The sequence below is a fragment of the Pleurodeles waltl genome, chromosome 4_2, assembly GCF_031143425.1.
Source record: "Pleurodeles waltl isolate 20211129_DDA chromosome 4_2, aPleWal1.hap1.20221129, whole genome shotgun sequence".
NCBI lineage: Eukaryota > Metazoa > Chordata > Amphibia > Caudata > Salamandridae > Pleurodeles > Pleurodeles waltl.
In genome coordinates this window covers 405200244-405221438 of record NC_090443.1, presented here as the reverse complement: position 1 = coordinate 405221438, position 21195 = coordinate 405200244, and the positions used below count along the sequence as shown (strand labels likewise).

Sequence of the window (21195 nt, the reverse complement as noted above, 5' to 3'; positions counted from 1 at the left end):
TTGTGCTCGCTCTCTCCATTGTGTGTTGTTTTTTTTATGACCACGTGGCGGCTACACTTTGCTTCTGTACTGCTCTTTTATAAAACAAAAACAAAAAACGCTTTGGTGCAATTCACTTATTTTTTTAATTCACATCCTCATGATAGGTGTTCACCATCTTGGAACAGTAAATTCAAATAAGCACAACAAAATAGCTGCTGCATCATGCATCATAGCCAATGTGCCCAAATGTGTGCATATATATATATATTGCAAAACAAGGTTGTCCTCTATGAAAGCACACTCCCAACAGGGTATGTAATCGGGAAAATCACGAAGCCAGCGACTCACAGTGAATTCTTTAAGCATTTTCATTATTCAAGGCCTTGTGTTGTTAATTCATCTCTGGATACGTGTTTCTGGGTTAATCCCTACATCAGGAGAGAAAAAATTAAAAGTATTTCACCCTTGTAGGTGCAGTCATTGCTGGAGGTGTTCCAGACATCTCTTTCCTTGTTTAAAGACCAAGTGCACGGCTCTTCAGGTGGTTTAATTGCAAGCACCTGATTAATCTGTTTAAATACCAGCCTTGCCCCAGTGAGCCTCTGAAGTGAGTTACAAAGTGCATGGTGGTTACGGTAGTTCTGCACATTATATCATATTACCCCAAGTGGGTTGCTGGAGCCAGATGAAATAATAAAAACAAAGTGCATGACCTAAGTAGGCAGATTCAAAGTAAAATTGCCAGATTTTCTGTAAATGTCCCAACCTGCTGCTCGAAATGTGACAATCCAGCTAGTCCAACTCCCAGCACTTTTCAGACAAACAATCGCCTTGATCTAAACAAAACACCCTTGTGTTAGTGACATAAAAATAGACTACAGAACTCAACTCCACCATTTGATGAATGTAAACTTGCGGCCATCTATTGGTACATACCAACTCCTTAACACAATCATATATACAAATATAGTAATCCCCTTTCTTTTTCATTTTTAATTTCATTTACCTTACTGTGATTATTTCACTTATTTTAATTATTTATAATCACAATTACGCCCAAGTAGGCTAACAATATAATCACTCGAAAAAGGATACAATAGCTATTTATATGGAACTGTGCATTATGGGAGTTGGAGTTTGGTTATTGAAGTCACATGACTGTGTATTTAAAAAGCACTGGCTCACTCACACCTGCTCTTACTTACCTGTGAACAAGGCATGCTGTTGCCGAAACGCGTCAGGATTTTTTGTCTTGCTGCTCAGAAATGCTATTAAATGCTTGGATTTTAACATGGACTGGTGCCTGGGCTTTTCGTTTTTTGGAGATATTTTCTGTGGGATGCTTCGCCCTAGTAACCCAGGCCGCCCTGCAGGGTCTGTGGCCTCTTACGGAGCAGGAGTTGACAATGATATATATATATATATATATATACATATATATATATATATATATATATATATATATTACCTAGTGGTGGTCGCCAGTAGGTAGTTGTAGTTAGGATCATGTTTCCATAGAAAAAACATTTTTTGACTTGCCTATATCTTTGGCACCGTTTGACGAATCTTCACAAAATTTTCCCAAAAAGTGGCCCGGTGAGTCTTGTTTAACACAGAAAGTTTTGGGGCAATCCATCAAGCGAGGGCCGAGAAAAAGGGGGCTGAAAATACATTGTGTTCCTATGTTAATTCCCATAGGACCTGTCAACATGTCGACAGCCCGAACCACTGGACGGAATTACACCAAATTTGGCAGAAAGCTAGCTGCCGGTACGCAGATTGTGCTTTTTGTTCTTTGGTGTAAATTTGTTCAGTAGTTTAGGAGATATTTAAGGGCAAATAAATTTGTATATCTGTGGCCGTAAATATTTTGCGAATAATTTGCAAAGTACGTGTGCGAAAAGAAGCGCTGCAACTGGCTGACCGTAACCTGATTAGAAAGTTGCGACCGCCATTGTATTTCACAGGACACGGCCTCTGGGGTGACAATTCAAACTGAAAGTGGCATTAGGGGCCAGAGTGAAGGTACCCTGACCCCAGGGGTGTGACATAGGTGTGTTTTAGGGGCAAATTATAAGTTTAATATATCTTTGCATCGTTGCGTGCGATAGTTGCGAATAATTTTCACTAATTTCCATGAACTATTCACAAAATATTCAGGATTATGGAAAATTTTGAAAGAAAAATGGCAGACTCATTCATACCCTAATTCATTCACTCAATCATGCACTCAGAGGTTCAGGTGCCCACTCATACACCCACTCAGACACTCATGCACCCACTCAGACCCACTCATAGACTCACACACCCACTTTCAGACCACTTAGACACTCACACACCCACTTACACATCCACTGACAGAGACAGGCCCTGTGGGCAACCTGCGCTGCGCAAGGCTAGGTTCTGAATTTACTTGTACAAAACCATAGAAATTCAGTAGTTATAGTTCTTTCAAGTAACTATAACTCATTCCCTAAAGTAACTCGCGACTTCACCATGCACAGCTAATTACTCCACATATTATGTCATTGATGAGATCTATCTTGTATGGCATCTTTGATATCACTACAACATTTGCAATATCATTAGTGATACAAAAACTGTGCATGACAAGGGCACGGGTTAAAGCTACCTTAGGGCAAGAGTTATAGTTACTTGAAAGAACTATAACTATAACTGCTGAATTTCTATAGTTTTGACAGAGTAAATTGAGAATCTAACTACAACGTCCCTGTGACCTTTGTTTTTTTCAATGAGAAGAGTATATGTTTGGTGGGTGCTGTTCACCATTGACATGAACCATTTTTTGTATTTTCCCAATGCTGGCCAGAATCGGAAAAACGCATTGATAAAGCAGAATAGGTCTTCATTGGCAAATGCAAATGGTGAGACCTTTTGTCTTTGCCAAGGTTTGTTTGATACATATAAGTCCTTGTACATGCCAGACTTGTCTCATAAACTGGCCTGGTGCCGAAATCTGCATTACTGGGTCAGGTGGTGTTCAAGTGCAGATATAAACAGGAGGAAGTTTTGAAAAGTTAAAATGCTCGTTTCTCCTCTGGAATGCAACATCGTTCTAGGAAAACCAGGTGTGTGTGCGTTTGTTTTTGTTGTGTCTATTTTCTCTGCTGACTGAGGGGTCGAGAAATATTTCTAGGTGTGTCACTGTTAAACCTGGCAACGGATTGATAACTGAGAATTTTAAGGCGGGCACACTGTGAGCCTAGCTGCGCGTTCAGGAGCGGCACTCTGTGACCCAGAGCCCCTGAACTAGAGCAAGCATACCTTGAGTCAGTCCACGTGCGCACAGCGTTTACTCAGTGAGCCAAGGCGCTATGCGTGCCAGGGCAGGCACATTGTGAGTCAAAGCCCCTGTGCTGGAGAAAGCCCCTCTGGTAGCCTGGGCCGCTGTGGGAGAGAGCAGGCGCACTGTGAGCAGAGCCACTGAGTAATGAGGGCCTTTGCTCTAGTGTTGTGCAAGCCATGGTGGCAGGGCCGGCTTTAGCACTGGTGGCGCCCTGTGCGACAGTTTTTTTTCACGCCCCCCTCCCCATGACCACCTCCTTTGATTCACTCACTACCACCCAGCAAATGTGGCCCTCATCTCTCCATAGCCCCTCTCTCACACACGTGCATTTGTTTTAAAGCACTGGTAAAGGCTGGCTTTACTAATCCACTCAGCTATCCACATAAAATATAGTTATATTCTTTCCAGCAGGCACTTTAACCCCTCTGTGCTACTTTATGGCGATTCAAAACTACCGCTAGACAAAAACAAGTTATTGCTAAACACAGCACCCCGTGAGGTCAGCGGCCCCCAGGCCAGCACCCGGTGCGGCTGCACCGCTCGGACCGCCCTAAAGCCGGCCCTGCATGGTGGGCTCTGTGCTAGAGCAGACAAAACGTCAGCCGAGAGCTCCTGTGCTAGGGCGGGCGCAGGGTAACCACCGCCACTGTGATGAAACAAACACTCAGCCAAAGCTAGCTGCAACAGGCACAATGCGAGCAAGTAGTTCACGTGCTGAGCAGAGGCACTGTGAGCCAGTGCCACCTGTGCTGGAGCAGGCACACTGTGAGCCAGGACCACCTGTGCTGGAGCAGGCACACTGTGGCTCACCTCACAGTCTGTGAGTGAGCAGGCACACTGTGAGCCAGTGCCACCTGTGCTGGAGCAGGCACACTGTGAGCCAGGACCACCTGTGCTGGAGCAGGCACACTGTGAGCCAGGACCACCTGTGCTGTAGCAGGCACGCTGTGGCTCACCTCGCAGTCTGTGAGTGAGCAGGCACACTGTGAGCCAGTGCCACCTGTGCTGAAGCAGTCACACTGTGAGCCAGGACCACCTATGCTGGAGCAGGCACACTGTGGCTCACCTCACAGTCTGTGAGTGAGCAGGCACACTGTGAGCCAGTGCCACCTGTGCTGGAGCAGGCACACTGTGAGCCAGGACCACCTGTGCTGGAGCAGGCACACTGTGAGCCAGGACCACCTGTGCTGTACCAGGCACGCTGTGGCTCACCTCGCAGTCTGTGAGTGAGCAGGCACACAGTGAGCCAGTGCCACCTGTGCTGGAGCAGGCACACTGTGAGCCAGGACCACCTATGCTGGAGCAGGCACACTGTGGCTCACCTCACAGTCTGTGAGTGAGCAGGCACACTGTGAGCCAGTGCCACCTGTGCTGGAGCAGTCACACTGTGAGCCAGGGCCACCTGTGCTGGAGCAGGCACACTGTGGCTCACCTCACAGTCTGTGAGTGAGCAGGCACACTGTGAGCCAGTGCCACCTGTGCTGGAGCAGTCACACTGTGAGCCAGTGCCACCTGTGCTGGAGCAGGCACACTGTGAGCCAGTGCCACCTGTGCTGGAGCAGTCACACTGTGAGCCAGTGCCACCTGTGCTGGAGCAGGCACACTGTGGCTCACCTCACAGTCTGTGAGTGAGCAGGCACACTGTGAGCCAGTGCCACCTGTGCTGGAGCAGTCACACTGTGAGCCAGGGCCACCTGTGCTGGAGCAGGCACACTGTGGCTCACCTCACAGTCTGTGAGTGAGCAGGCACACTGTGAGCCAGTGCCACCTGTGCTGGAGCAGTCACACTGTGAGCCAGTGCCACCTGTGCTGGAGCAGGCACACTGTGAGACTGTGAGAAAGCAGTTCCTGCCACTGACCACAGTCACTGATGGACAGAATGCGAGAGGTGTACTGTACTGACGCAGGTGCTTTGTGACCTGGAGCTTGTGCTGAGGCAGGCACACTGCTACGAGTCAGGGCGCCTGCTGGTGCTTGCAGGGCTTTGGTGCTGGAACTGGCATACAGCTTCTGCCCCAAACTCCTTCCCGAAGTAGGCATCCTGTAGCCAGAACCTTTGTTCGCATAACGACACCCTGCAGGAGCGCTTACCATTGGCAAGTACAATTCACTCGGTCCACTGTGCTGAAGCAGGCATGTTGTGAGCAGGGTCTCTGTGCTGGAGCAAGACAACAAAGTGTGAAGGGCCTCTGCTGAAGCAAGGGCGCTCCGAGCAAAAGTGTGATCAGAATCAAGGGTACCGTGAGCGAGGCCTGCGTACTGAATCAAGGGGACTGATCAGCTCTGGGGTGACGCCACTGCACTGTAAGCAATGCCCTGTGCTGAAATAAGTGCACTGTGTGCAAGACTTCTGCTTAAACAAATGCACTTCACCACACTATTTCTAATTTCACCACCTTTGATAGACTCTCCCAATTCAGAACCAGAAAACCAGAACTGGCTTTAAATATTGTAACAATTGATTTAATAGAATTTTATGAGCGGATAATAACTAGCCTTAATCAGTGTTGGAGGCCAACATAACTCAAAGTAAGTAGCACAGGAGAGGCTATACCAGATCTTTCAGGAGAGCCAAAATGTACTATTTGGGCAAGTATCCCAGCAAGGCGCCAAACCAAACAAACCAGTTGTTCATTCAATAACTTTCATTAGCTGATGGGCCTGGGTGGTTAAATGCACATTCCTTGCGTGACGTATCAGCATTGAAAGACTTCCCGCTGTTTTTGGAATCTAAAATTCTCAAAACCTAGGACACTACCCTATGCAATAAAAAAATTTCATCATTCAGCCCTACCTCCTCCATGTCACTCTGCTTCACCACCTTCTAACCAATGTCCAAGAAGGAAAAGCAGTTTTCGAAACAGTATTTTGCTTTCGCACATTTTGCTAAAATTACATTAAATTATGTGTAGCTATGCAGAATGCAAATTAATCATTTCATGCTACATTTGAGCACAAAATATGTCCTCTCATCAACTTTGGACAGAAAGGCAAATTTGCAGCTTAAAAAAAAGATTTAAAAAAACAAAAGCCTAGTAAACAACAGCTGCTGGCATTCTGTTGTTCCCATGAGTTTGCAGTACATTTTTACTGTGAATGACACATAATTACATAAAGTGTCATATTGGCACAATTTTAGGAATTTCATGAAAGAACAGTAATGCAAAAATTCAGAAATGATGTAAATTACGCCTGCATAATTGAGATTTCGCCTAGGCCTACATATATCCCAATCGGACTACTTGTTGCATGCATAAGAAATTGAAATTGCTTCCTTCTCTGAAAGGGTCCCACATGATCCTTGCACTATTTCTACTTGGAGTCACCCCCGCTCTTATAACATTCTGTTGTCATGCCTCCCCATGAGAAACCATCTCGCAATCCCACAGTTCTGTCCAAGTACTGACTAATCTCCAACCTTTACTTCCTCAGAAGGACCAGGAAGAAGGAGGCAGCTAAAAAACTCCAGGAATATACTGCAGACTATTTCATACAGCACAGTCATCATTCCAGTTTTATGCCCACAAAAAGTACTGAATTCAAGCTGGCTAATATCTGTGAGGAGTTCCTAACATCCATTCTTGAAGAATAGAACTCAGCCCTCACATAGCTCTTGATGTATCTGCAGCCTATGATAAAGTAAACCACAATTCATCTCAAGTCCCGCATTAGAAGTTCGAATAGGCTCAGTAGAAAATTTGTCATTCCTCTATGTTCATCCCTATCCTGCTTGCTTTTCAACATACTTGTGCACCCCCCCGGCCTAACTCTCACAGCAGGTGAACCTCCAAACGTAGACTGTAATCCTCAAATCAGTTTCCAACTAGAAAATAGGGCAACATACTAACAAAGCTTTCTTCGTGCATTGTGTACGCCATTGTACAAAGAATAACTTCTTATGTTTGAATGGATCCAAGACTGAGATCCTGATGCTGAGTGGTTCAGAAAGTAAGACTCTACCCTTTGAACGGCTACCCCTGCCTAGGTGTGCCCCTCGCCTTTGCATCTCCAAGTAAATAGGGTGGTCAGTGGCATGAACCTGCATCTCCCTTCTTTGGACAGTCCTGGTGCACCTCTGACTGGACGACAGGATGGAGCTCATAGCCTTAGTGTTGACACATGTAGGCTACTACAGCATTGTGTACACTGATCTCCTATAAGAGCTTATTGCAAGGATGCAAAGACTCCAACTTGAGGGACTCAATGATACTGTGCCTGAATCTGAAGAGACGCAATCCTTTTAGTCCAGCTTGAAAGTTCTTTCTTGACTCTCAGCAGACTTTACAATAAAGTTTAAAATTCTCTACAGAGACCACAGAACCTACTAGGACATTGGCCCAAAATACCTATAATGGCTTAGAGGCATTGTTGTATGCCTCTGTTCACCAAATCACTCAAAGAGTGCTGTGTCAGAGCCCTCGGAGTGCAGGGCTCTAGACTATCGAAGTCACTCAGTCCAGAACTGAGGGCAGAGCCAACTATATGTGTCTTTGGAAGGGCCCGAACGCTTAACTATTCATCCCACTTGTAAAATAAACATGTTTACCCTGGGATTGCAATGAAGAATATTGGACTTGGTAGACTATCTCCAATGGGACTCTTATTCTCCTCTGCATGTCTTTCTGAATGGACTATTGTTGCTGATTCACTCTGAAACAACCAAAAGATGATTCACAACACAGTAAAAACACAGTCTTAAGACATGAATAAGAATTGTACACTGAGGCAAGTGCACTGTGAGCAAGGCCTATCTTGAAGCAAGTGCACCTTGGGCAAGGCCTCGGGAGAAACAATGGTATGGTGAGCAAGACGTGTGCTGAAGGAGAGGCACTGTGAACAAGGTCTATGTAAGGAAACAAGGGCACTCTGAGCAGGGTCTTGTGGATACAAAGGCAATGTGAGCAACACTTGGTCTGAAACAAGGTCACAGTGAGAGCAAGCTGTTCATGTACTGGAGCCAGAGGACTGTGAACAAGGTTGAGTGTGCTTGATCAGTCACCGGTGGCTGCGCAGGGGCAGGAACAATGTTAGAGAGTCTGGCCGGCTCTGTCCAGACCTTCTGTCAACTTGCCCTCTATGCTGCAGTAGGGACACGCAGAGAGGCGGAAGCACACTGCAACTCACAAGGGTCTTTGTGCTGGAGCAGGCCCAAGGTGGGAATGTCATCAGTACTGCAGCATCCATGAATTGGCCGCTGGATATGAACTCCAGTGCCTGGGTGCTCATGGACGGTGACCAAAGGGATGAAGCCTATGAATTGATTGGCTAAATGGACAGAGACAGTTTCTAAACTAAATGAGCATTTTTCAGATGTACAAAAGTGCTTGAAGTACGAAATTGGTCATAGCCCACCCCAAGTGAACATCCATGTTAAACAATGGGGTCGTCCCATAAACTTTAAGATTATCAAGCGAAAATAATGGGGCCTGTCTCACGAGAAAGCTTATAGTCATGAAAGCAGGCCAGGACACCTCCTCTAGGTGAAGGATGCATGGATTAAACTTGGCAAGTTAGGGTTGCTTGTTCTCATTTTGTAGTCTCTCAGAAATGTTTCTCTTCATCCTTTTCTCTAAGGGTTTTTTGATGAGGGGTGAGGGGGCTTCCGTTGATGATTTGGTGGGATCAATTCTAGCTTAGCCTGTAAGATGAAAAATAGGCCCCAAAATCAGACAAGCTGCCTTCTGATACCTGTTTTTGGCATATTTAGACCTGCTGTTAAATGGGCTGTTCCTTAAAAAAGAAGTGTGCTTGATAGTTTTAAACAGAGGAACCAGGGAGGGAGTTGTTTGGCCCATGTAGGTGAACAATAGTCACAGACAATGCTCAATGATGGTTGTGGTCCCCAGAAAACCAGGACCTGCTAGAAGCTCAGTTGTGGCAGTACCAGTCTGTCACTTGATCATACCAACACATATTTTGGAGAGTGGTGGTTACCAGAATCATGTGATGGATTTGCCTCACATTAACAGGAGTGGCGGCAGAAGACAAACCAGCATTGCCTGTGCATCGAAGCTGGCAGGGAGTTCTGACAGCATTAAATTGAGACTAACAATGTCCTTACCTTACTAGAGAAGGTACCTGTTAGGCCCACTTAGCACTGAGTAATCCAAGTAATCTGCCACACTCTTTTCAGAATTTACATTTGAGTAATTTAGCTGTTTGGTGCCATTCATTCAAAATAATAAATGCTTATACATATTAAAAGTGTTTACGCCCTGTTGAGTCCCCAATATGTAATGCCTTGGGTTTTTAGAGTATTATCAATAACCAACTCTTTTCACGTTTCTGGTTGTCATCTGGGCAGAGGTAGTTTTCAACAGCGCAATTTGTCCTCCTTCCATTCCTATCGTCCCCAGGTACAAATTGCAGCCTACGAGGGTCGTTGTTTGAATGGAAGATGGGGAGTGAAAGGTGATGGGTTTTGTCCATCAAATAAGCCCAAATATTTTGGTTTTTGATCACATGGTTTTTGACCTTTTTACTGTAGGTGAGCTCACAACCTGTGACTCACCCATGGTAAACTCATGGTAACTGGACTGCGCCTGTTTACCACCAGTGTCTGTCTTTTAAGATTATTCTGAGATGCAGCAAGGGTTAGAGGCACTGGCTGGTTACACATGTGTGCACACGTGTGAGGGCTGCTCACGGCAGACAAGTGCAGCCCGGTAACTGCACACAGGTAGTAGGGAGCAGAGGGGACTCTGCAGGATTGGATAGTGACTTAAGGTAGGCCTCATAATGTTAGTGTATGTTCATAGGGAAAGTCAGCATGGTTTACTGCCTTACCTGCAGTGACACACCCTTATACACCTACAAGGAAGATTGCCTTAAAGTGCGGTTTCGAATCCCCTTGGCTTACACAGACCAGTGGCATATAGAATTGAGGTGTAACTTGTGTGGGAAAATCAATTCTGCAATTTCTGCAAGTTCCAAAAAGATATCTGATTCAGGATTGTCATATTTCTCTGGCTCAGCTCAGGGCCAGAGCCCAGGCCTTTTGTGACACTCCTGTGCCAAGTTAATATATTTCTCTTTAGCAGCAGGAGCAAAGGCCACTCCACACAAAGGAAGCAATTAACGTTCTTCAGTCAGCTCCTGAGGAGGAAAGGGGTGGGGATGAAGGCCCTGCATCAATCAATTAACTGTTACACTGTATCACAAATGGGGCCTCAAGCGGTGACATAAAACTTTGGAAACCAGCTGGGATATGAGAATCTCAGGGTACAATTGAATTGGATTGGGAAAGGTGAGATGCGGTGGCATGAGTTGTCCTGATGTTCTCTTGATTCATGTGGGGAGAATGATTTGGTGAAAGTGAAGGGTTTAGTTCTGTTGAAGAGTATGAAGGGGTATATTCTGTAACTAAAAAGGTTTTGGTCTGCTACAAAAATTTATGGATGGACTTTCTCCGCAGGCAGTAGTGGAGAGATGCCAGGAGACCTGGGGCTATTGATCGGACAAAGAGGAAGGACAACAAAGTGATGTAGAGATTCTGCAAGGAGTAAAAGATTTCTGTGGTAGAGCACTCAGAAATAAAGTTTTGGGTCCAGCACTTCTTTAGAGGTAACGAGTTTTAGTTATTCAAGATTGGAATGGAACTTTATTTGCTACAAATGAGGAGTGCGGTGGGAGTATTGTTGGGAATGCCATTACTGTATGCGTTTTATGTCTTGTTGGGGGGGGCTGAAAAATGCTTGGCAGTTTTTTCTGGTGCGTTTTTTTGGATAGCAGTTCAAGATTTTAATAAAAGTTCCAAGTCCAGGGGAAGTTAACAAGTTGTACTATTTGTGGTGATGCTTGGATGAATGTAGATGAGAGTTTTTCTTGTTCCACAAGGTCATGTTTATGGGTTTGATAGGAGAGCTGGGAGGTCGCTGGTTTAGGTTGTTCTATGTTTAGTGAGGCCAGAGTTTAAATTAGTCTGTGTTGCACGTTGCCAAGGGTTTTGTTTGCCAGCACTTTGCACCTCTCTCAGTAAATTAGCGTTTTTCACACTCTGTATGACTCGTGGTTTTCTGGCTGTGCTGTCCCGCCTGCGGAGCAGTGGTACCAATCTGTCACCTGGTGGTATTAAACGGCCATTTTGGAGGGCGGCAGTTTACCAGCCCAGACCTCTTCTGAAGCATTCTCCCCAGGCAATGGATAATTTCAAGATTCCCCTAACTTCCAAGGGGTCACCTTGTAAAGTGATCAGGTATTCAGAAGTCTTGGCTCTGTAAAATGAGCATGAAAATCAGATTAACGTTTTCTTATTTTGAGAGCTAGGCCTGTCCGTTTCACAGCAAATTGGTGAGCGTGGTGGGCCTGCAGGACCTTAACTCAGGGGGTTTGGAGCAGTTAGATAAAATCATCGATTTCCAGTCTCATACCTCTCTACTTACTTCACCTCATTTCTACTTCGCCTCACTCTCTACCTATCTCCACATCCACATCCCTAGCACGCCCTCTTTATCTCAACCCTCCCTACCTCTATGCTGCCCTCACCTCTCTACCCTCTCTCTCATGACATCACCTCTGTCATCACAGCTTTCTGTGCCTGTCTACATTGCAATTTCTGTAGCCAACTCATTATCTCAACTCTGTTCTACCCTCTTCTCCCCCTCTGCATCTAACTGCTTGTTTATAACTCACCTCCCTGCCTTTTTCTACCATCTATGTCACCACTCAGTCACCCTCATCCCTCTCTTTGCCCCCCCACTCTATTTTTATTAACGTGATGCTACTAATTTGTTAGCTCGCTTGCTGCCTCGCCAGTTTCTCCTTCACCTCTTTGCCTACCTCATGTTGTTTCTATTTCTCTCTCTCTCTCTCTCTCTCTCTCTCTCTCTCTCACTACCTAACCTCTCAATTTACCTCACCATTTGTTTGTTACCACACCTCCCCAACTTCTCTGCTGCATTGTCTCTGTTCCTTCTGCCTTACTCTTTTCTCACCAGCTCTTTTATCTCTTTTTCCTCTTTAATTACTTCTCCCCCTCATCTCTCTCTGCACTGCCTCTATTTCGTCTCACCATCTTTCAACATCACCTCTTTATTTAGATTCCTCTCTCTTAATACATCTCTCTGTTACTACCTCACAACTCTCTTTCCCCCGCTCTCTATCTCTGAATTAGCCTCACTTGTTGCTCCATCTCACCTTTGTCTCTCTACTTCACCTCTTTTCTCTCTAGCCCTTACTGCTCTTACTATATTTATTTTAGAATTTCACCTCTCTCTCTACTTTAACATCTCTTTCCACATTACCTCTCTTTATCTCCTGTGTACCCTCTCTCTACTGTTAACTTCCCCCACCTGTAGCCCTCTCTACCACACACTCTAAAACCTTACCTATGTTTCTCTGCCTACCTCTTCCTATTCCTCTGTATCTTTCTTATTGGATACCTGTCATAGTTTTCTTTACTTTATGACTATCCCTACATCACCTACCTCTTTACCTCAGCTCTGTCCTTAGCTTCCACCTCTCTGCTTCACCTCTCTTGCTATACCTTCCTCTTTACTTCTCTCTCCTTCTCTTTTCTCTCATCTCCTCCCATTTTTGTTACTCTGAGCTCAGAGGTCACCCTCTAGCCAGATAAATTATTGCATAGGAGAGGAGGGACAGGGAGGTGGTAAGATATAAGGAGAAAATTATTAAATCTTATGTAATGGAACTGTAAGGTGATGGGTTTAGTACATCAAATCTGTCTGGATTGTTTGCTTTTTGATCACCTGTTGTTTGACCTTTTTACTGTGGGGAAGCTTCACAAGCTGTGACTTCCCCACTGTAAACTCACAGTATAAGGACTGCACATGTTTACCGCCTGCATCCGCCTTTTAAGATGAGGCTGCAATGATGCAGCAAGGGTAAGGGGCTCTTGGGGGTATATTTATACTTTTTGGTGCAAAACTGCACTTATGCAGTTTTGTACCAAAAAGTTCAGCACCGGCTTGCACCATTCCTGAGCACCAGCCGGGCGCCATATTTATGGAATGGCGCAAGCCGGTGCAAAGGGTGGGCTAGCGTAAAAAAATGACGTTAGCAGGGTGGGGCTGGCGGTATGGGAGAAGGAGGTTTTGCACCAAAAAATGACATTAGGCTAGCTAGAGTAAAAACAAATGACTCTAACCAGCCTAGCGTCATTTTCTGACGCAAAATCATCCATACCACATGACTCCTGTCTTAGAAAAGACAGGAGTCATGCCCACCACCCCAATGGCCAGCACAGGGGACCAGTTTCCCCTGGGCATGGCCATTGCACCAGGTGCTATGCAGAGGGTTCTAAGTTGGGTCACCAATAGCACTTTACTAAAAATAAAAAAATTACCCACCTATACTTACCCTACTTATCTGGGATGGGGTCCCCCATCCTACGGTGTCCCTCAGGTGTGGGTGGGGGTGTTCCCGGGGCTGGCGGAGGGCACCTGTGGACCCATTCCATGGTGTTTAACCATGGAAATGAGTCCACAGGGTCCTTAATGCCTGGTTTGACCCAGGCATTAAATAATGGTGTAAAGCAAGCTTTGCACCATTATTTAGCCCCTCCTCCCACCCATGCGTCATTTTAGCAAGGGGGGATAAATATGGGGCTATCGGGTTAGCACCATTTTTAGATGGGAACGCCTACCTTGCATCTCATTGACGCAAGGTAGGTTGACGCATCTAAAAATTGGTGCAAATTCCAATATTTTGACGTTAGACGTGTTTCACATCAAAATATAATATGGAGTTAGTTTTGCGCCAAATTTGAGTAAAAAAAATAATTCAAATTTGGCGCAAATGGGATATAAATATGCCCCTTGGTTGCTTACATGTGTGAGGGCTGCATGCGTGAAGACTCCTGTGATGTGCAGCCCAGTAACCATGCACAGGTAGCCTGACACAGATGGAACTCTGCAGGGTTGGATATCAACCTGGGATAGGCCTCATAGCCTCAAAATGTTAGTGAACACTCATAGGAAAGTCAGTGTCTACAGTGATTCTCCATTATACATCTATGGGGAGAACAGCCTTAGAGTGCAGCTTCACTTTCCTTTGGCCTATATTGACATTTCGAACTGGGGCGGAATCTGTATGCCAAACCAAAATATGAGAGTTCCAAAAACATATCTGTACAGCTTATTGCTCATCCAAGATAGTCATATTTCTCTGGCTAAGCTCAGGATCAGGGCTCAGGCCTTCTGTCACCCGGCTTGCCAAGTTGATTATATTTCTCTCCAACAGCAGGAACAAAGTACACTCAACACAAAGGGAGAAATTAAGAGTGCTTCACCAAACTCCTGAGGGGGAAGAAGGTGAGAATGAAGTACTTGCATCAATAAGTCAGCTGTCACACTGTACTGGTGATGGGCCTACTCAAGCTCACCGAACACAAAAGGGAGCCCAGACCTCTGGAGTCAACACAGGAAAGGGATCCCTTTGAAGATTTGATGGGAAAGGCCCTGCAGTTTTGTCAGCGAGGGGCAGAGCTGAGGCCCCCAGGGCAGATTTGACTCCTGGGCAACGCCATTTTGAAATGTCCCATCAGGCTGTACAGGAGGGTTGGTACAGGGGTGGAGAGATGATGTGACACTCCAGAATAGGACAGGGGTACCTCGCTTGTAGAACTTTCCTCCCCCACTTAAAAAGTCTTGCACAAGGAATAGAGCTCTCTTTTGGTTGTGATTTTCTGCTGGATACTGGGACTGGAGGCTGTAGCCATAGATCACTGAAAGGAAGAACCCCCTGATAGCCATCTGGACTAAGGACTCTGACTACAGTTGCCCCCAGGACCAGTGGGTCTTTCCACAGGATCAGGAAAGCTGGGCCTCTTAAACCCTCGGAGGACTAGTTGGGGGAAAGACTGGGCTTCTGTGCCAAGGAGGAGAGAGGCTCTAGATGAAACACAGGAGAAAGGCTGGTGCACGGAGCGAGTGAAACCAGCTCCCTGCAAAGTGTGTCATTTTAGAGGCCAGTAGGCATGAGGCAAGTGCTCCAAGGGGCTAGTGCTCACCACCAGGAGCAAAAGATAGAGCAATACAGCCCCATGCGGCCCGACATATGAGCAGGCGAAGGATTTGATTGTTGACCTCCCAGCGTGTCCCTGGAGTGCATAGAGCTCCGCTGCTTGGCTGTTCTGAATCTTCTAGGGTGGGCCAGAGCCCAAAAGTTGCTTCAAGAAATAATACCTAATTCTCTGTAGGAGGGGGAATGGATGGGACCCCCCACCCAGTGCTAAGAGGACCCAGCGATCCCAACCCCCATGCCGGATTTCATCAAAGGGGGGGCAAGAGTTTCCCAAATCTGGGCCCCCCACCACCGTTGGATGAGGGGAGCATCCTTGCACCCCCAAGAGGTGACCCAAGGACTGGGATCCCCAACTATGAGCCTGTCAAGGAAAGAAGGAAGGGGGAGTGCCACCAAAACCCCTCATCTGTGGTAGGCCTGCCCCGCTGGCTGTGCCCATGACCGAGTGGAGCAGGTGGCTGTCACATGAGGATACACCCTGCCCGCAGGCAGGGAAGGAAAGACGGCTGCATGCAGGAGTGCGAACTAGGTGGGGAGCCCACTGGGAAAACCTGGTTGGGTTCCCAGAACTGTCCCAATGAAGTGAAAGCTTCAAGATGCCGGGTGGGACTAGGCAGTCCCACCCCCTCCCCCTCCCTAGAAATATAAAGAAAAAGCAGCACAGCAATAAAACGGTGATAAACACAAGGCAGCGGCTCTCCTCAGCACAGTGGTAGAGTTGCTAATTAAATATTCACTGCTCTGGAGGAGTGCCTCATAATGCCCTGCAGGGCTCTTCAATTTTGAACATTTTCTCTAGTTGTGTTGGCCCCAGGGCAGTGGGCCCACCTCAAACAGCCTAAAAAGTGTACAGGTAGCTACAGGAGTGCCACAGCCTCCTCCCAAGGGCCTAGCAATTTTCTTTTAGGAAATACTAACCTCAAATAAGGACCAAGCTGGTATCTTCCATTCAGTTCAAGCACTCCCCCAGGTGAGAGTATGCACCTTACAGCTGGAAGTGCAATGCTCTCTAGGGGCTTAATCTATGGCTGCACTAATTGTGGACTGAAAGTGTGTAAGGAATGGAACATGTTGTACAGCTCCTCTAGGAGCAAAGTCTATGGTTACATGCAAGGTGAGCATAATGTGGTTTTCTCTAGAGACTGTGTTTATGATTGTAAATGTTTATGATTCAAAAGTATACAAAAAGGCACATGAACACATGTGAAGTTCATTTTCAACCCCTTAGCTGCTGGGCCTACCCAAATCCCCCTCCCCTGTGCTCAGACCTTTTTTAGCTATTTGGGGTAGTTTGCATTCAGGGCTGCATACCTTTTTTTCCATATACGATATCCAAGCATAAATTGCGACACTTTTTTTACAACATCCTGGGGATTCTAAAGGTACCCATGGTTTGTGGATTCCCTTGAATTGGACCGAGAAAATATGCAAAATATTACAACATTTTGAATTGTTTTAGAAGACTAGGTAAACAAAATGTTCTGGATAAAAGTGGCTGTTTTTCCTTAATAAATCAACAAATGGTTTGCTATGCTAAAGTAACCATCTTCCCAGCCTTTAGGAACACATAGAGCTGAATCAAAAACAACTAGTTTTGTAGCACAGTTTTGGCATTTTTCAAAGAGGTGACTTGTTTTTCCTATTTTTTGTGCTCTTAACCTACTTCCAGTTTGTGGTAGAACCCAGGAGGAAACCCCTGGTGATCCAGGAAAGCTATATATTTCTGAAAAGTAGATAGAAGTTCGAATTCAGCAAGGGGTCATATGTGTAGATCCATCAAGGTTTTCCTAAAGAAAATAACTATTGAAATAAAGAAATATTGAAAATGAATAGGAAAAGACGGTCATTTATTTCATCTATAACTTTTTGTCACAATGACTTACAAAAGCAATATACCACCATATCACTTGACTCTTCTGGTTGTGAGGCAATATATGATTTGAAGGTTCTCCAAGAATCCCACGCACCCAGAGACAACACCTGAGCTGTGCCGTACAATGATTTTTCATTGTATACAGAGTATAGACCAATTCCTATAGTGAAATATGTAGAGTGAAAAATGGGTATCAAGGAAACGTATGCATTTCTGAAATGGGCACAAGATATGAGGTTTAGGATCAGTGGTTATTTCTACAACTCTGAATTTGTGAGTTCCCATATTAGCCTATTGTTTAGAGGGTATTTTTCAAAATGTCTTCTTTCTTATACACTGGATTACAGTTGAAAAGCACAAATGCAGAAAAATCCAATTGGTAATAAGAAATGTTCTACTATTCTATGCTATCACATGTCTTCCTATAAAAATGGTACCTCACCTTTGTGGGTGGGCCTAGTGCCTGCAAAAGGAAACGGTCCAAAACACAACATGGCCGCATCACATTTGTCCACTGAAATGTACCCTTTTTTCCACTGGAGGTAGCTGTACATTTTGGACCCTAGTTCAGACGGCACTGACGGAAACCTAGCAAACCTGTACATTTTTAAAAACTAGATACCTAGGAGTATCCAGGGTGAGGTGAGTTGCATGGCTCTCACCAGGTTTTTTTTAACACAGAATTCCTTGCAAACCTCAAACGTTCACTAAAAAACATTTTCCCCATATTCCTGTGACAGAAAATTGTGGAATCTGTGGGGAGCCACAAACATCCCTCCACCCAGCAGTTGCCCAAGTCTTCCGATAAAAATGGTACCTCACTTGTGTGGGTAGGCCTAGTGCCTGTGGCAAGACATTTTCCAAAACGTAAAATGGATACATCACATTTTCCACTGAAAACTGGCCTTTTTTCCCAATCTGAGTAGCTGTAGAGTTTGGACCCTAGCTCGGCTGGTGTAGGAGGCTGGCCTGGTTTGTTGTGGGTACCTTGGGTTACACAGTACTTATACACAAGTAAAGACAATACTCAGTGTTACCAAAAATAAAGGTATTTATTTGGGGTGACACAGTACCAAAAATATCTTAGACACAATACTCCTTCTGGGGGTAAGTATTATACACAATATATACACTAGACACCAAATTTAGACAAGTAAATAGTCATAGAACAATGCAAACAGTAGAAAAACCTATAGAATATAATGGGAGGAAATAGGTCTAGGGGCAACACAAACCCTATACTAAGAAAGTGGAATGTGAATCACGACTTCCCCCTAGACAAGTGTAGTGTGTGCAGAATTGCTGGGAGAGTAAGAATACAGTAAAGGTAAGTAAATTACCCCACCCCAGAGCCCAGAAAAGCAGGCGTAAAGTACTGCAAGTTGCCATAGGACACACTACACCTAGTTTTTGGGAGTTTGCAACAGCCAACCAAATCTGCAAAGAACAACTGCTGGATTATTGGACCTGAAGACCGGCAAAGGAAGGGGACCAAGTCCAGAAGTCAAAAAAAGTTCCAGGAAGGACAGGAGCCCCTGCCAACCCAGAAGAGGGTGCAAAAGAAGAGTCCCCAGTTGGTCGAAGACTGCAGGAATGCACCTTAGGAAGATGCCAGCGGGTTCCTGCATGATGCAAAAGGCGTGAAGATTGTTGCAGATGAGATTTCATGTTGGAAGTTGCCAACAAGCCTTGGCTACGACAAAAGTGCTTTTTGTGTCAAAATGGTGCTGGATGGACCCAGGAGGGACCCGGGGGCCTCAACTCTGTGTGAGGAGGAAGAGGGGGGTCTTCCCTCAGAACCCTCACCCAGCACCCCTAGGAGTCACAGGATACGGGTTCAAAGGAGGTGCAAAATGCAGTTGATGCAGCACAACAAAAGAAGGTCCCACGCTGCCGGAGAACAACTCAGCGAGTTGAGCATCACAGGATGGAGTGTTGGGGACCTGGGCCAGGCTGTGCATGAAGACATTTTGCAAACAGTGCACAGAGCACTCAGGAGGTTATAAAGACACAGTACACAGGGGTACCGTCGTTCTCAGGAAAGGCAAGGTCTTACCTCCTCCAATTTGCGTCAGCAGGACCTCAGGACAGTCTATGTAGATGATGTCCACCCCCTGTGTCCTTAGGAGCAAGCTCATCATTGTGAGAGGAGTCCCAGGGTACTGGTCGTCGTCTTGGAAGGTGCCTGCTTGGAGCAGGGGAGTGACTCCATCACTCCACAACAGATTTCTTTGGTCCTTCTGGTGCAGGATGAAGACAGTGAGTCCCCAGAGCATGCATGCCATGAAAACTGTTGCAGTTGCTGACTTGGAGCTGAGGTTGCCGAAGAAAAGTGTCTCTTGAAGACACTTTGTTGCAGTTACAGCATTTCTTGGAGCAGGCTGCTGTTGATCCGAGGTCAGAAGAGTCTGAAGTTGTTGCAGAGGATTCCTGAAGGAAACATGCAAGCAGAATCTGAAGAGAACCCACAGGAGAGACCCTAAATAGCCCTGAGAGGGGGAAGTGGCTACCTTATCAGGTATGGACCTATCAGAAGGGGTCTCTGACGTCACCTGCTGGCACTGGCCACTCAGAGCACTCAAGAGTTCCCCCACACCTTGCAAAGCAAGATGGCTGAAGTCTGGGACACACTGGAGGAGTTCTGGGAACCACCCCTGGGGCGGTGATGGACAGGGGAGTGATCACTCCCCTTTCCTTTGTCCAGTTTCCCGCCAGAGCAGAGGAGAAGGGGTCCCAGAACCGGTGTAAACTGGTTTATGCAAGGAGGGCACCATCTGTGCCCTTCAAAGCATTTCCAGAGGCTGGGGGAGGCTACCCCTCCCCAGCCTGTAACATCTATTTCCAAAATGGGAGAGGGTGTAACACCCTGCTCTCAGAGGAAATGCTTTGTTCTGCCTTCCTGTGACTGGGCTGCCCAGACCCTAGGAGGGCAGAACCCTGTCTGTGAGGTGGCAGCAGCTGTAGCTGCAGTGCAAGCCTCAGAGAGCTGGTTTGGCAGTACTGGGGGTCCATGGTGGTGCCCCCAGGATGCATCGAATTGGCTCCCCAATACCAGATTTGGAATGGGGGGGACAATTCCATGATCTTAGACATGTTACATGGCCATATTCGGAGTTACCATTGTGAAGCTACATATAGGTATTGACCTATATGTAGTGCACACGTGTAATGGCATTCCCGCACTCACAAAGTCCGGGGAAATGGCCCTGAACTATGTAGGGGCACCTTTGCTAGTGCAAGTGTGCCCTCACCCTTAGTAACTTTGCACCTAACCTTCAGCAAGGGAAGGTTAGACATATATGTGGCTTATAAGTTACTTAAGTGCAGTAAAAATGGCTGTGCAATAGTATGGCACTATTTCACGCAGGCTGCAATGGCAGTCCTGTGTAAGGGTTTGTCTGAGCTCCCTATGGGTGGCAAAAGAAATGCTGCAGCCCATCTGGATCTCCTGGAACCCCAATGCCCTGGGTACCTAGGTACCATATACTAGGGACTTATATGGGGGGTCCAGTATGCCAATTGAATTTGGTAAATGAAGTCACTGGCCTACAGTGATAAATTTAAAAGCAGAGAGAGCATTAGCACTGAGGTTCTGGTTAGCAGAGCCTCAGTGACACAGTTAGGCACTACACAGGCATACACATTATGCCACAAACCATGAGCACTGGGGTCCTGGCTAGCAGGATCCCAGTTAGACAGGCAAAAGATACTGACATATAGATTTTTATCTATGAGCACTGTGGTCATGGCTAGCAGGATCCCAGTTACACAGTAAAAACACACTGACACACACTCACAAACAGGCCAAAAGTGGGGGTAACCATGCTAGAAAGAGGCTACTTTCTCACAGCTGGCACCTAGGGAAACCTAGGAAACTTGTGTATTTTTTCAACTAGATCCTAAGGGGTATCAAGGGTAGGGTGATTAGCGTGGCTTTCACCAGGTTTATTTGTATCCAGAATCCCTTGCAAACCTCAAAGTTTGACTAAAATTACACATTTTCCTCAGATGTCTGTGATGGAAAGTTCGAGAGTCTGTGGGGAGCAACAAA

General features: G+C 46.0%; 1 long non-coding RNA gene across 1 annotated transcript in view; it reads right to left on the bottom strand.

Annotated features, from left to right (window-relative positions):
* Positions 1–242: 242 nt before the first annotated feature.
* LOC138292799 (uncharacterized) overlaps positions 243–21195 on the bottom strand; it is a 169041-nt gene continuing 148088 nt past the window's right edge. Inside the window, exon 3 of the long non-coding RNA XR_011202805.1 lies at positions 243–818. This is a non-coding gene — a long non-coding RNA (uncharacterized lncRNA). The remainder of the gene's footprint in view (positions 819–21195) is intronic.